Source organism: Mustela lutreola, chromosome 14 (genome assembly GCF_030435805.1).
Source record: "Mustela lutreola isolate mMusLut2 chromosome 14, mMusLut2.pri, whole genome shotgun sequence".
NCBI lineage: Eukaryota > Metazoa > Chordata > Mammalia > Carnivora > Mustelidae > Mustela > Mustela lutreola.
The window spans coordinates 56695589-56707406 of record NC_081303.1 but is presented as its reverse complement, the minus strand read 5'-3'; the positions used below and the strand labels follow the sequence as shown (position 1 = coordinate 56707406).

The 11818-nt window shown below is 36.1% G+C and overlaps 1 pseudogene; it reads right to left on the bottom strand.

Moving 5' to 3' along the window:
* Positions 1 to 9139: 9139 nt before the first annotated feature.
* Positions 9140 to 10926, bottom strand: LOC131814992 (protein AF-9-like; annotated as a pseudogene).
* Positions 10927 to 11818: the final 892 nt, after the last annotated feature.

The window sequence follows — 11818 nt, the reverse complement described above, 5'->3', positions numbered from 1 at the left end:
TAACCATCTGTATGTCTTCTTTGGAAACATGTCTATTCATGTCTTCTGCCCATTTTAAATATAGATTATTTGGTTTTGGGGTGTTCAGTTTGTAAGTTCTTTATATATTTTGGATAATAACCCTTTGTCTGAATATACAATACTTCTAGCCAGAAGACAGGAATTACTATTTTTATTTCTCTTCATAGAAGCTCAGTTACATACTAGTAAATCAGAAGACTGTATTAAGCTTCAAATACCTGTGACTTTTAATTTTTTAATTATTTAAAATGCTTGAAGATATAAACTAATCTATCAATGTTTCACTTAAGCAGAAGTTATCTTAACTATTATAATTTATACACATGCCATCATATATTTGTTCTTTTTTCTGTAATATTATTGGTAATCAATGGACATCAGAAATGAACTGTCAGAGATCAGTTATAAAGCTTACCAGCGTAATAATACCAAGATTAAATAGGAACCATTAAAGGAAAATACAATTTAAAATAGCAAAGCTCATAAATACATAAATCAACAATGGATAGAATACTTCAGGAAAGATTAATACAAATAGTTGATGCTGAACTGGAACTTGAAGAAAGAATATTTGTGTGTATAGCAATAAGAAATTGTCTAAGTTGTAAAAAACAAAAGTAAAAGATAAGTGAAAAATTAGCATTTTTCAGATGTTTATGGAAGAGTAACTAGAAAAGTCTTGCAAATTTGGATTAGGGTGTCATTATTTTCAAAAACGTCTTTAAATAGCACAGTTTAGATTTAATACAGTTGCTAATGACCTGAGATCATAAAAGGAACACAATTACTACAGTAAAACAGTGTTTAGTTCATATACTTGTGAATTTGTTCAATTATGTAAATTACTAGTTCTGTGAACTTGGGCAAATTAATTTACTTCTGTGACTAGCAGAAGCACTGATACGTAGTTAATAAACAGTAAACATTAGTTCTCATTTTTCTTATCCATTTTCTTTGGCATAAAGTAAAAAATAAGAGGAAACAAAGTTGTACATGCACAAATGAGACTAAAGTCATAGTCTTATTTATAGATTAAACACAAACTACAGGTAACATTTGCATTTTGAACAATCTATATACCTTGAGTCTTTTTAAACAAATCCAGACAAACTATCAACCTCATTTCTAAAATTTTTTTATGAAAAATCATTTAGTGAGTTTCAATTGATAATAAAATGCTCACTGAAAATATTGTTGAAAATTTCCTTATATTCGTCGCAATACTATTTACAAAAGTGGAAATGTATATATTACACAAATGCTCAGTGAAACTGTACTCTAGATTCATTATTAAATACATTGTGTGACATTTATTTCCTTTACTGAATATCACAAAAATATTGTAAGTCAAGAATGAAATTGAACTATATGGACACAATATTAACAAATCAAAAAACTAAACTTAAGAGAACTTAAATCTCACATGATCTCAACTAATTTATAATCAAATTATGTAAAATGCAAATTTCACTTCAGCCATTAGATGCAAATATATATTTTTTAAAGTAAACTAAAATACTGTGCAAACAAATCTTATTATTATTTGATTACTATTGTTATTATCAAATAAGTGAATTATCAAAGGATGTTAACTTGAACCACAATAGATTTTGATTTGAAAAAAATCACATAGTTGCATTTTGCTAGTAAATCAGAGACAACAGAAAAACAAAGCTAAAACATTTAATGTCTTCAAATGGTTAGAAAAAAGTTTTTATTGTGTTTTTCTCCAAATACTGTTAAATAACATGGTTTGAAATTGGTGTAGAGATTGCAACATGAACCTGTATATGTTTTTTTACCACTTACTAGCAATATCTGGATGATTTAAAAATTGATCACACAATGATGGCTTGTAATATTAATATTAAAGCTTGTAGTTTAATAAATGCTTAAAACAATCTGTGCTACTCATAAAAATCAAACTGAGACTGAACAAAGTAAATGGTATATATTAATTTTTTAAATGTTCATAATTGTTTTGGGGGGGATGCAAATTTGCAAGTGAATTTTTTTTTATTTAAGTATAATTGACACACAAAGTCACATTAGTTTTATATGTACAACATAGTTATTCAATTTCTCTACATCTTATGTTATACTCACCACAAGTGTATCTACCGTCACCAAAGAAACACTATGATTACAATATCATTGACTATATATTGACTATCCTTATACTGTGCCTTTTATTTCTGTGACTTATTCATTCCATAACAGGAATCCTACATCTGTAACTAGAAGCCACTCTCCTTCACTCATTTAGTCCATGACCCCACCACCCTTCTTCCTTCTGGTACCATGAGTTTGTTTTCTGTATTGATAGGTCTGATCCTGCTGTTTGTTTATTCATCGGTTTTTTAGATTTCACATATGAGTGAAATAATATGGTATTTGTCTTTCTCATTCTGACTTATTTCATTTGGAGTAATACCCTCCAGGTCTATCCATGTTGTCACAAATAGCAAGACTGCATCCTTTTATGGCCAAGTAATATTCCATTACATATGATTCTATCACATCTTTATCCATACATCTATTTAAAAGTGCCCATAATCTTTGAAACCACATTATATGTCCTCATTTTCATTTTATATTTTACATAATAAAAATGGGTAAAGAAAATAAGTAACATAATCAACAAATAACTACTGAAAATTATAGGGAAGGAATTTGACAAGGCAATGCAAAGACACTGGAAGCACAGCCTACATGTACCCATGTGACTTTCGGTCGACAGACTCTCTAAAGAGCAAACTGATACCACGTGACCCAAGGACCCAAACACAGATCACACTCTTAGCATAAACTATATATAGTATGGCCGAAGAGCTCCTCCAAAAATCACATTTGTTAGCATAAAGTATCTGGTGTGGCCCTATGGCCTTAGGTAAACAAAGATATTATTAATAGGCAAGAATCAAAGGCTTAAAGATTATCTCCAAGGAGCTGAGCAAAGACCAAATCTTTTCTTGGAATGAGCAGAATGGGGACAATTCAGACCTGCTGAATAATCCTCTGCTGCACAACAGAAAACAAAAATAGTGTGAACTGGTATTCAGAAAGTCTAGGAGAGTCTAACAGTTAAAATTTAGAAACTAAAATATTTTCTTCATGATATTTCCTTTTCTTTTTCTGGGAAATAAAACTATTTATAAATTAAACAGTTTGTTGAGTCAAACAATGGTAGTTTGACCTTGGTTGCTTCACTAATTGCTATGCAATATCTTGAGACTCATTAGCATTGTCTTACCTTTCCAGACCATCTGGTATTTGATAGAAGTAGATACAAGTACAAACAAAATGATCTTTCCGTTTTTCTAGGTCACTCTGGCATGGTAATCTATTCTACTCTCATGTTTCTGCACATGCGTTAAATGCAAATAATCACGACAAAAATATTTTTATAATGAAACAACAAGTAAATTATTCACTGCTACAGCAGCATAAGAAGATGTGGAGAAAATTTTTATTTGACAGTGAAAATTCTTACAATTCTAATTCATCATCAATGTTATACTTTTTCAGCCAAATGTTTTGCTGAATAAAAATGTGAAAGGATAGAAATAAAGATAAAAAGTTCATCTTGACAAATTCTTGTTTTAAAAACCACAGATGACATATTTTATTTCTCCAGTTTATATTTAAGGAAGGATAAACAGAAGTTAATCAAAAAATATCCTGGACAATTACTTGGGAAATTTTAGAATTGTCAATTCATGCTCCTTATATGAGAAACAAGCTAAACGTCAAGAAGTTTTAGAGGATGGTGTTATTATGATGAATTCGAGGTTTGTTCATCATACTTGAGTGTCCTGAAAATTTTATCAAGGGAGAGCATGTTTTTCAGTTTCATCAGATGCCAATATATATAAATTACAATACACTGGCCATTAGCATCAGTAGAGTCCGCCTGCCATGATGACCATCATTTTCATGGCCACTTCGTACAAAAACAAACAAACTAAAAACTTGTCTAGCTAATGTGAAAGTCTGGTTTGTAGCCATAAAACCAGTCATTCTGTCCACTTGATTATTTAGAATCATTAGTGACAGCTACTTATTTCTGAGCATTCATGTGAGACACAGGATACATATACCCTCAATCCATTGGTAACTTCACACACATTTCCCTCAAGATTGTGCATTCCGTTTCTTTCAAACTTGTTCATTCCAAGCTCTAGACAACTACACAAGATCTTTCCCACTACTCAGTGGAAAGATCCATATCCACCAAATATCCACCAAACACCCGTATCTCCTCCTTCTTTACCAAATATGCAACTTGGCTATTTAAGTACTTACTTTTAGCTCTGTTACTAGGAAGAATTCTCTTCATAACCGTCCTTCAAAGCCATCTGAAAGTGAGAATATATCAAATATAATCTATCAGTAGTCTATTTCCATCCATCTGGGAAATTGACTCAAATATTTTCTTTTAGTTGTTCATTGAGAAGCCTCTTTACCACTGGTATGACCTGAAGAAGAGGGACTGGTCTACAAAAGGAGACCTGGGAGCCTGCATCATCAGATCATGTGATTTACTTGTTTCTCCTAGACGTGCTTAAACCTGATCTTGGATCTACGTCTGTAAAGACTGTATTAATCTGTTTTGCTTAATAATAAATTACTCCCAGAATTTAGTGATTTAAATGAGCATCACTTATTTTTACTTATGAATCTATGAGTATTTGAATATCAGATGTTTTACATGGGGTTTAACTTTGAGTTCAATCTACCAATTGGGTCTAACGTGCCTTGGACCAGTGAACCAGTGGTAGCCGGTTTTTCTCAGAGCAATGATAAACCAAGAGATCACACCTTTTGGCTGCATATTTTTGGCACTTCTCAACTGATAGATGGGCTCTATGTTTACTCTCCTTGAATTTTGGCTCTTCTGTGATTGCTCCAATTAGCAAACTATAGCAGAAGTGTCACTATGCTTGTTGGAGGCTTAGTCTTTAAAAAGATCACAAATTCCAACTTAGTCTCTTGGAGGTCTGAACACTTTGTAAAATATACCACCATCTTACTTGAGAAACTAAATGAAAAAATTCTGAGATTACACAGAGAAAGAAGCCTATTTGAGGGCAACCTATCAACTATCTCTACAAAAACATCACTTATGTTAATGGAAGCTATTTATTTTCAAACCTGACCAGATGCTAGGTGAATGTCACCAGTGAACCCCGTAATGACACACTGAGCAAAAGAGTCTCTCAGCCAAGTTCAGCACAATTTCCTGAACCACGGAAATATGAGATATAATGAAATAGTACTTGCTTTCTTTAAGTTATGTCTAGAGGGTAAGGAATAGAGATAGATAGGTTTAGGGGTTCTGTTCTCCACAGGTCAGGTGCCAACTATGTTTATCCTAATTATACATTTGAAGACTGGAAAAATCATCACAGAGCCCACTGTGAATTGTACTTAGACCAGAGATTCAATTATAATCTAATTTCCATTATCTAACTTCTGTAAGCACTACTATAACTGGAGGACATTTTGAGTTTCTTGGTAGTAGAGCCAACTTAGCAACTATGTCTAAAATTCATCAAAATATTAGTATATTCTTCATTCTCTGGTATACTATGAACTTACAAAATGGTCACAGAGCCCCTTTAAAAAGAATCAAAATGATTTCTGTTGTATATTTTTACAGTGGCATTATAGGGTCTTTAAACAAAGTATCTTCTTCAACTGGCAGACTAAGGGATTTTTAAGTGTCTTATATTCAGAAAGGGGGGGAGCAAAAAGTATCTCACTGTTCACTAGCTCTTAGTGCTATTTTTGTGATTCTATACAGCTCAGCAACATTCTAGTGTCTGTCCCACTATGTAACTCCTAAAACAATTATGATCTTTTAGACACTGCCACAGATCCCCTTAGATGGGGCATCCTGAATTTCAGTCTCCCAATGCTGCACTTTATGCTGATTTTGTGCACCGCATGTCAATAATAAGTACTGCCACCTAGCTTCTGCTATCCTAGAATTCCACTGACCCCATTCATATTAAAGAGCCTTGCTCCATAGAAGCATTTTCTACCATTAAATGTAGTTTATAGAGGTCAGCCACCACTGAGTCAAAGATGCCCATGTGGTCTCCATCAGGGCATTAGTAATTGACTAAGTGAAAGAAATGTCCTCGAGGACCTGCTGGGGAACACAATTAAGTGGTAGATATTTACATCTTGCAAATTAAATTAATTCTAACATCCTACTTCCTTAAGCTTTTAACCTTTCCTTAGTGCTGTAACAAAATGTCCTTTCATTGCCATTTCAAGCGTTGAAGACTATTATCCTGTCCGAGTTTTAATAAACCATCTCAGACAACTTTTAAGACTGTTTCCAGTACCCCTGAGGTCTGGGAATCCCCAGCAAGGAGTGAGTTCACCCATCAATAAATTATTTTCTACAACCTCGTACTACATGTCTTTCTAGCTTAAGATATTTAAGGTCTCATATAAAGTTCAGGTCAGGTTATCCATGTTTACAAAATAGCTCTAATTTCTACCTCTTGTGAGAATTTTGGTAATTCGTTTAATTAATCTGTGCCTCATTTTGCCTAGCATAATTATAAAAAGTTTTTTAATAGTGATAGAAGCAAGAAAATTAAGAAAGTAAATGTGAAAAGTTTAGAGCATTGTTTTCAAATAGGAAGTAACTGGGGCACCTTGGTGACTCAGCTGGTTAAGCATCTGACTCTGGATTTTGGCTCAGGTCATGATCTCATGGGTCATGGGATCAAGCCCTGCATTGGGCTCCATGCCCAGTGAACAATCTGCTTGAGTTTCTCTCTCCTCGCCCCTCCCCCAACTCATGCTGTCATTCTCTCTCTCTCTAAAATAAATAAATAAATTTTAAAAATAAAAGAGTCTCTCCATCTCCCTTTGCTCATTCCCACATGTGCTTGCACTCATTCTCTTAAAAAAAAAGGCAAATATCTGTTGTTTTTGGTTTTATTATGTCCACCAAAAAGATAAGTTGAGGTCTTAATCCCAATAACTAGGAATATGACTTTATTTGAAAATAGGGTCTTTGCAGATGTAATCAAGTTAAGATGATGTCATTATGTGTTATGCTGGGTCTTAATTCAATGACTAATGTCCTTGTTCGAAGAGGAAATTTGGACACAGAAATGCAGAGATACACATAGAAGAGAATGTTATATGAAGACACAGAGAATGTTATATGACACTGGATGAAAAATGATGCATCAACAAGCCAAGGCACACCAAAGATTGTTGGCAACCAATAGAAGCTAGGAAGAGCCACAGAAGGACCCCACACCACTGCCAGATCATCAGAGAGTATAGCACTCTCACCCCTTGATTCAGACTTCTGGCCTCCAAAACTGGGACAGAATATATTTCTGTTGTTTTAAGACAGCTGGTTTGTGTTACTTTGTCATGGCAGCCCTTAGGAAAACTATATAACACCCACAAGGATTAGTCATTAAATTTTTTAAAGATTATCTATCTATGTATTTATGTATATATTTATTTATTTATTTATGTATATATTTATTTATGTATATATATTTATGTATGTATTTATGTATATATTTATGTATGTATGTATTTATTTATTTAGAAAGAGAGAGCAAGAGTGAGTACAGGTGGGGAAAGAGGAAGAAGGAGAAGCAGACTTTCTGTTGATCAGGGAGACCTAGCGTGGGGCTTGATCCCAGGACTCTGGGATCATGACCTGAGCCAAAGGCAACTGCTTAACCAACTGAGCCACCCATCCGTTCCTCATTCATTTTGTTTTCTTTTTTCTTTTAAAAATAATTCGCTTTCTTTTGCATGCCACAGGACAGATTTCTTTAAAACAGGGTACATCAAGAATAAAAATAACCCCCCAACAATCTTTATTTTCACTAATATAAGAAATCCTTCTGGAAACATAAGCAAATGACTAAAAAGGCTTGAACCACTGAATCTACAAGTTAATACATGATCTGTTATGGCAGAATAACCAAGGATTTTCACCCAATGAAAGATTTTAATTTTCCAAATATAAAAGAGTCTACAAGGATCATACATGACAAAAATCTCTTATTCCAGGTTTTATGGTAAAGATGGATAACACACTGGCAGCTGAAGAAAGCTGAAACTTTTACTAATAAATAGATCCAAATTAAGAATTTCTACATTTCTTTAGAAAACAGAACCAGAATTCTTTTTTTTTTTTTTTTTTTAAACGATGATCCTGTGGAATGCCTTTACCTCCATCTTTCTCTAGTATTAGAAAGAGTAAAACAGACACAAGGATGTTGACTGACAGCTCAACAATGCTGGATGCAGGACGTTTACAGGAACACTTGTTTAAAAGTCCTACAGGCTTATTGACTAAGGCTAGACAACAATTCATATGATCCTATTTGGTGCATTTTCTACCATGATCCAAGATCATTATATGGATATAGCCAAGGGCTGGGCCCCAACTTTCAGGAGAAAGACCACAAAGAAGAAAATAAGGCTGGCAATCTGGTCCCCCCAGTTGATTATTTGTGTCCTGGAACTGGAAAAACAAAAGGTGGCAAATACAGACTGCAATGAGTTAAAGGACTTGGAAAAGTTGGCGGAGAGTGGCACGGTATACAAGTAAGGTCACTGGGCTTAGGACGGCAAGGGTGCTACGCTGAAAGAGCATCTGTGGGACCAAGTACTTATAATGTCTTGTGGTGTCATTCCCTCAATGACTTTAGAATATCTGTATGTAATAATAAATAGATCAGTTATGTAATAAGGCAGTTTGTTGAATACACACTCATCCTGTGGAATGAACCACCAGAGAGAGAAAGACAGACAGGATACCATACACATTCTTGAAAGTTTTCTTGTGATGTGTTTAATTTGTTTGTTTTCAAAGCTATCCAGGCTAACTCTTTCTGGGGATTTCCTTGGAGAGAAGAGTGGTCCGCTGAGTCTGGTTTGCTTAACCTCTCCTTTATCAAGAGAAAAATAAAGCTGAAGGTTTTGATTTTTATTTTTTTCCCTTTTGTTTGCATCATTCTGCGTGTTCTCATATAAACAAACAAATGAAAATTCACAACCAACCAAACAAACAAAAAACAAAAAACAATAGTTTTTGATGTATCCAGTTGTTGTATCCTCAGGAAATTCCAGATGTTTCCAGGTAACTCTGTAGTTTACGGACTGTGGTTTTGTCCAATGAGTAAAGCTCAAAATCAAATGTTGTGTTTGTGATATGAAAGTGTCTAGTTTCTTCTATAAGGTTCACAACCTGTTGCAGAATGTGTCTCTCCCTCAGCATCATTAACCTTCTGTGAAGCTCCACCAGTAGGTAGAGTTTTGTCACATTCACCATTCTTTATTTGCTTATCTGATTTGCTTTGCTTTATTGGACTTTTCACTTCAAGAACCTGGTTGTTGTTGCTTTTTAATAAAGGCGGTGGAGGTTTGTGATGGAGGGTGAAGAAGCTGAGCTGCTTTCACTGTCGCTGCCGTCACTTAAGCTAACCCTGCGGCTTTGGCTCCCTCCTCTATTTACACGTCTCTCCATTTCAGAGTCATTGTCATTATCCTCTCTCTCATCTGATTCCTCATTGTCATGGGAATGCAGATCTTTCATTACAGACCTTAAAGGACCTTGTTGCCTGGTCTGGGACAGTGTGAAGCTGGAGCTGGAGTTGGCAGGGCTGGGTTGTTTAGAATCAGATCTGGAGGACATGTTCTCCTCCGTGTCGGAATCATTGGGATCCACAATATTGTCAAATGGCAGTAAAGTTGTCTGTTCTTCTCAGAGGTCTCACTTTCAATTTTGACCTTTCCCATCTTGATGTGAGATTTATCTTTTATCTGTTTTTTGTCAGCAGAACACATGAGAAACAATGGTGGCATGCTAGAAAAACTCTTAAATAAAGCATCTGAACTACTCTTTTTCCTTTTTTTGGCTGAGAGTTCTTTGGAATCTGAAATGGGGGGGGGGCTTTCATGGGAGCCTCCTTGTCTTGTTGTCCACTGGTGATGGTGAGTAAGTTACTATCTGGTTTTGACTCTTTCCACATGGGTTTCAGTTCCTTGAAGGCCATCTTAGGAATGTTTTTTTCTTCTTTCAGTCATTTGTTTTCTTCGGGTTTCTTAGAGGATTCTTTGGAAGATTTGTTGTCATCCTGAAGGGTTCTTTGAAGGCACTTATATGTTCTCTGGAGTCTTTAGGAGGTTTTTCCTTGAGCTCCTCCATCAGTTTGTGAGGCTTTGAAAAACTGGTGGTGGTGCTGGTGCTGGTGCTGGTGGTGGTGGTGGTGGTGTGGCGGTGGTGGTGGTGGTGGTGGCGGTGGTGGTGGCGGTGGTGTGGCGGTGGTGGCGGTGGTGGCAACGGTGGGGCAGCGGTGGTGGCAGTGGCGGGGCGGTGGCGGTGGTGGGGCGGCGGCAGTGGCCGTGGGGTGGTGGCGGTGGCGGTGGTGTGGTGGCGGTGGTGGCGTTGGTGGTGGTGGTGGTGTGGATGCTCCTGTTGGGATCCCCTCCTGCCTTCAGCAACTTTCTTCTAAACTACTCTGTGGGGTTGTTGAAAGTTAGCTTTTCACCACAGAGGTGATTCACTGGTGGGTAGCCTTCGAGAGGCAATAATAAGTCATAATCAAAGCAGACTTCCTTAGGTTCTTCCTTGTTTTTAAAATAAACCTCAGTTGGCAAAATGAAACCAGCACACGCAGATTCTTCTACTTTGTAAGGTGCATCTTTGCACACTCTTTTTGGCCTAGGAAAGCTTTCATGCAAGCGGAAAGCTTTCTCCACAAGGTGCTGTATGTCCCTGTGCTCTGAGTGGCGCATGAACACCATCCAGTCATGGGTGAAGCCCTCCATGGTGGGTTTTTTCCTCACCTGGGCGCAGTGCCCCAGCTCCAGCTTCACCTGCATGGCACACAAGCTAGCCATGCTCGGGGGCCAGGAGATTTGCTAGGGTGTTGTGTGGCACTCCCCTCCCCCGCCCCCCTCAGCTGTAATTCATGAAGAGGCTGCTATGAATGTGAGAGCGCCCAGGAGCGGAGGGCAGATGGGGGACATTCTCGGCCCTTTTCCCCCAGCATTCCTAAATTTTTTTAATACAGAAAACACATCTACATTTTTTATTATATTTCTTTGCCTTTACTAAAGCATAATATATTGACATAATTATTATCCTATAATAATATTTCTAAGGAATATTTAAGTTTTTTTTTTTTCATATTCTTAAGCCTAAACCAATGTCATATGTAGTCTGTAAGCACATACTAAAAGTTATAGTCAACATGCATTGATTGCTACTCCATTTTAGGTGCTATACTAAGTACTTTATGTAAATTACATGAATTTTACTTATAACAAATATATAAGGATTTTTTTTATTTTTATTTTTTTAAAGATTGTATTTATTCACTGAGAGAGAGCAAGAGTGAGAGCCAGAGAGTATAGAGGGAGAGGGAGAAGCAGACTCCCCACTGAGCAGAGAGCCCTGACACGGGGCTCAATCCTAGGACCCTGAAATCATGACCTGAGCTGAAGGCAGATGCTTAACTGAGACACCCAGGTGCTCCACAGATGTTTAAATGATGAAATTTTGGTGCAAAAAGGATAATATTCAAATCCTCATGTTGTTGAGGTAATGGAACTGCATCATATAATAACAAAGAAATCTTTGAAGGTATAATGCAGGAAGACAACATTTACTGATTTATTATATGCCAGGCACTGAATACTGAAATTATGTTTCTCAAATGTACCATCACAATATATAACTTCTGCCCCTCAAAAAATTTAGAAAGTTTAGAAAATGAATACTTCAATTACA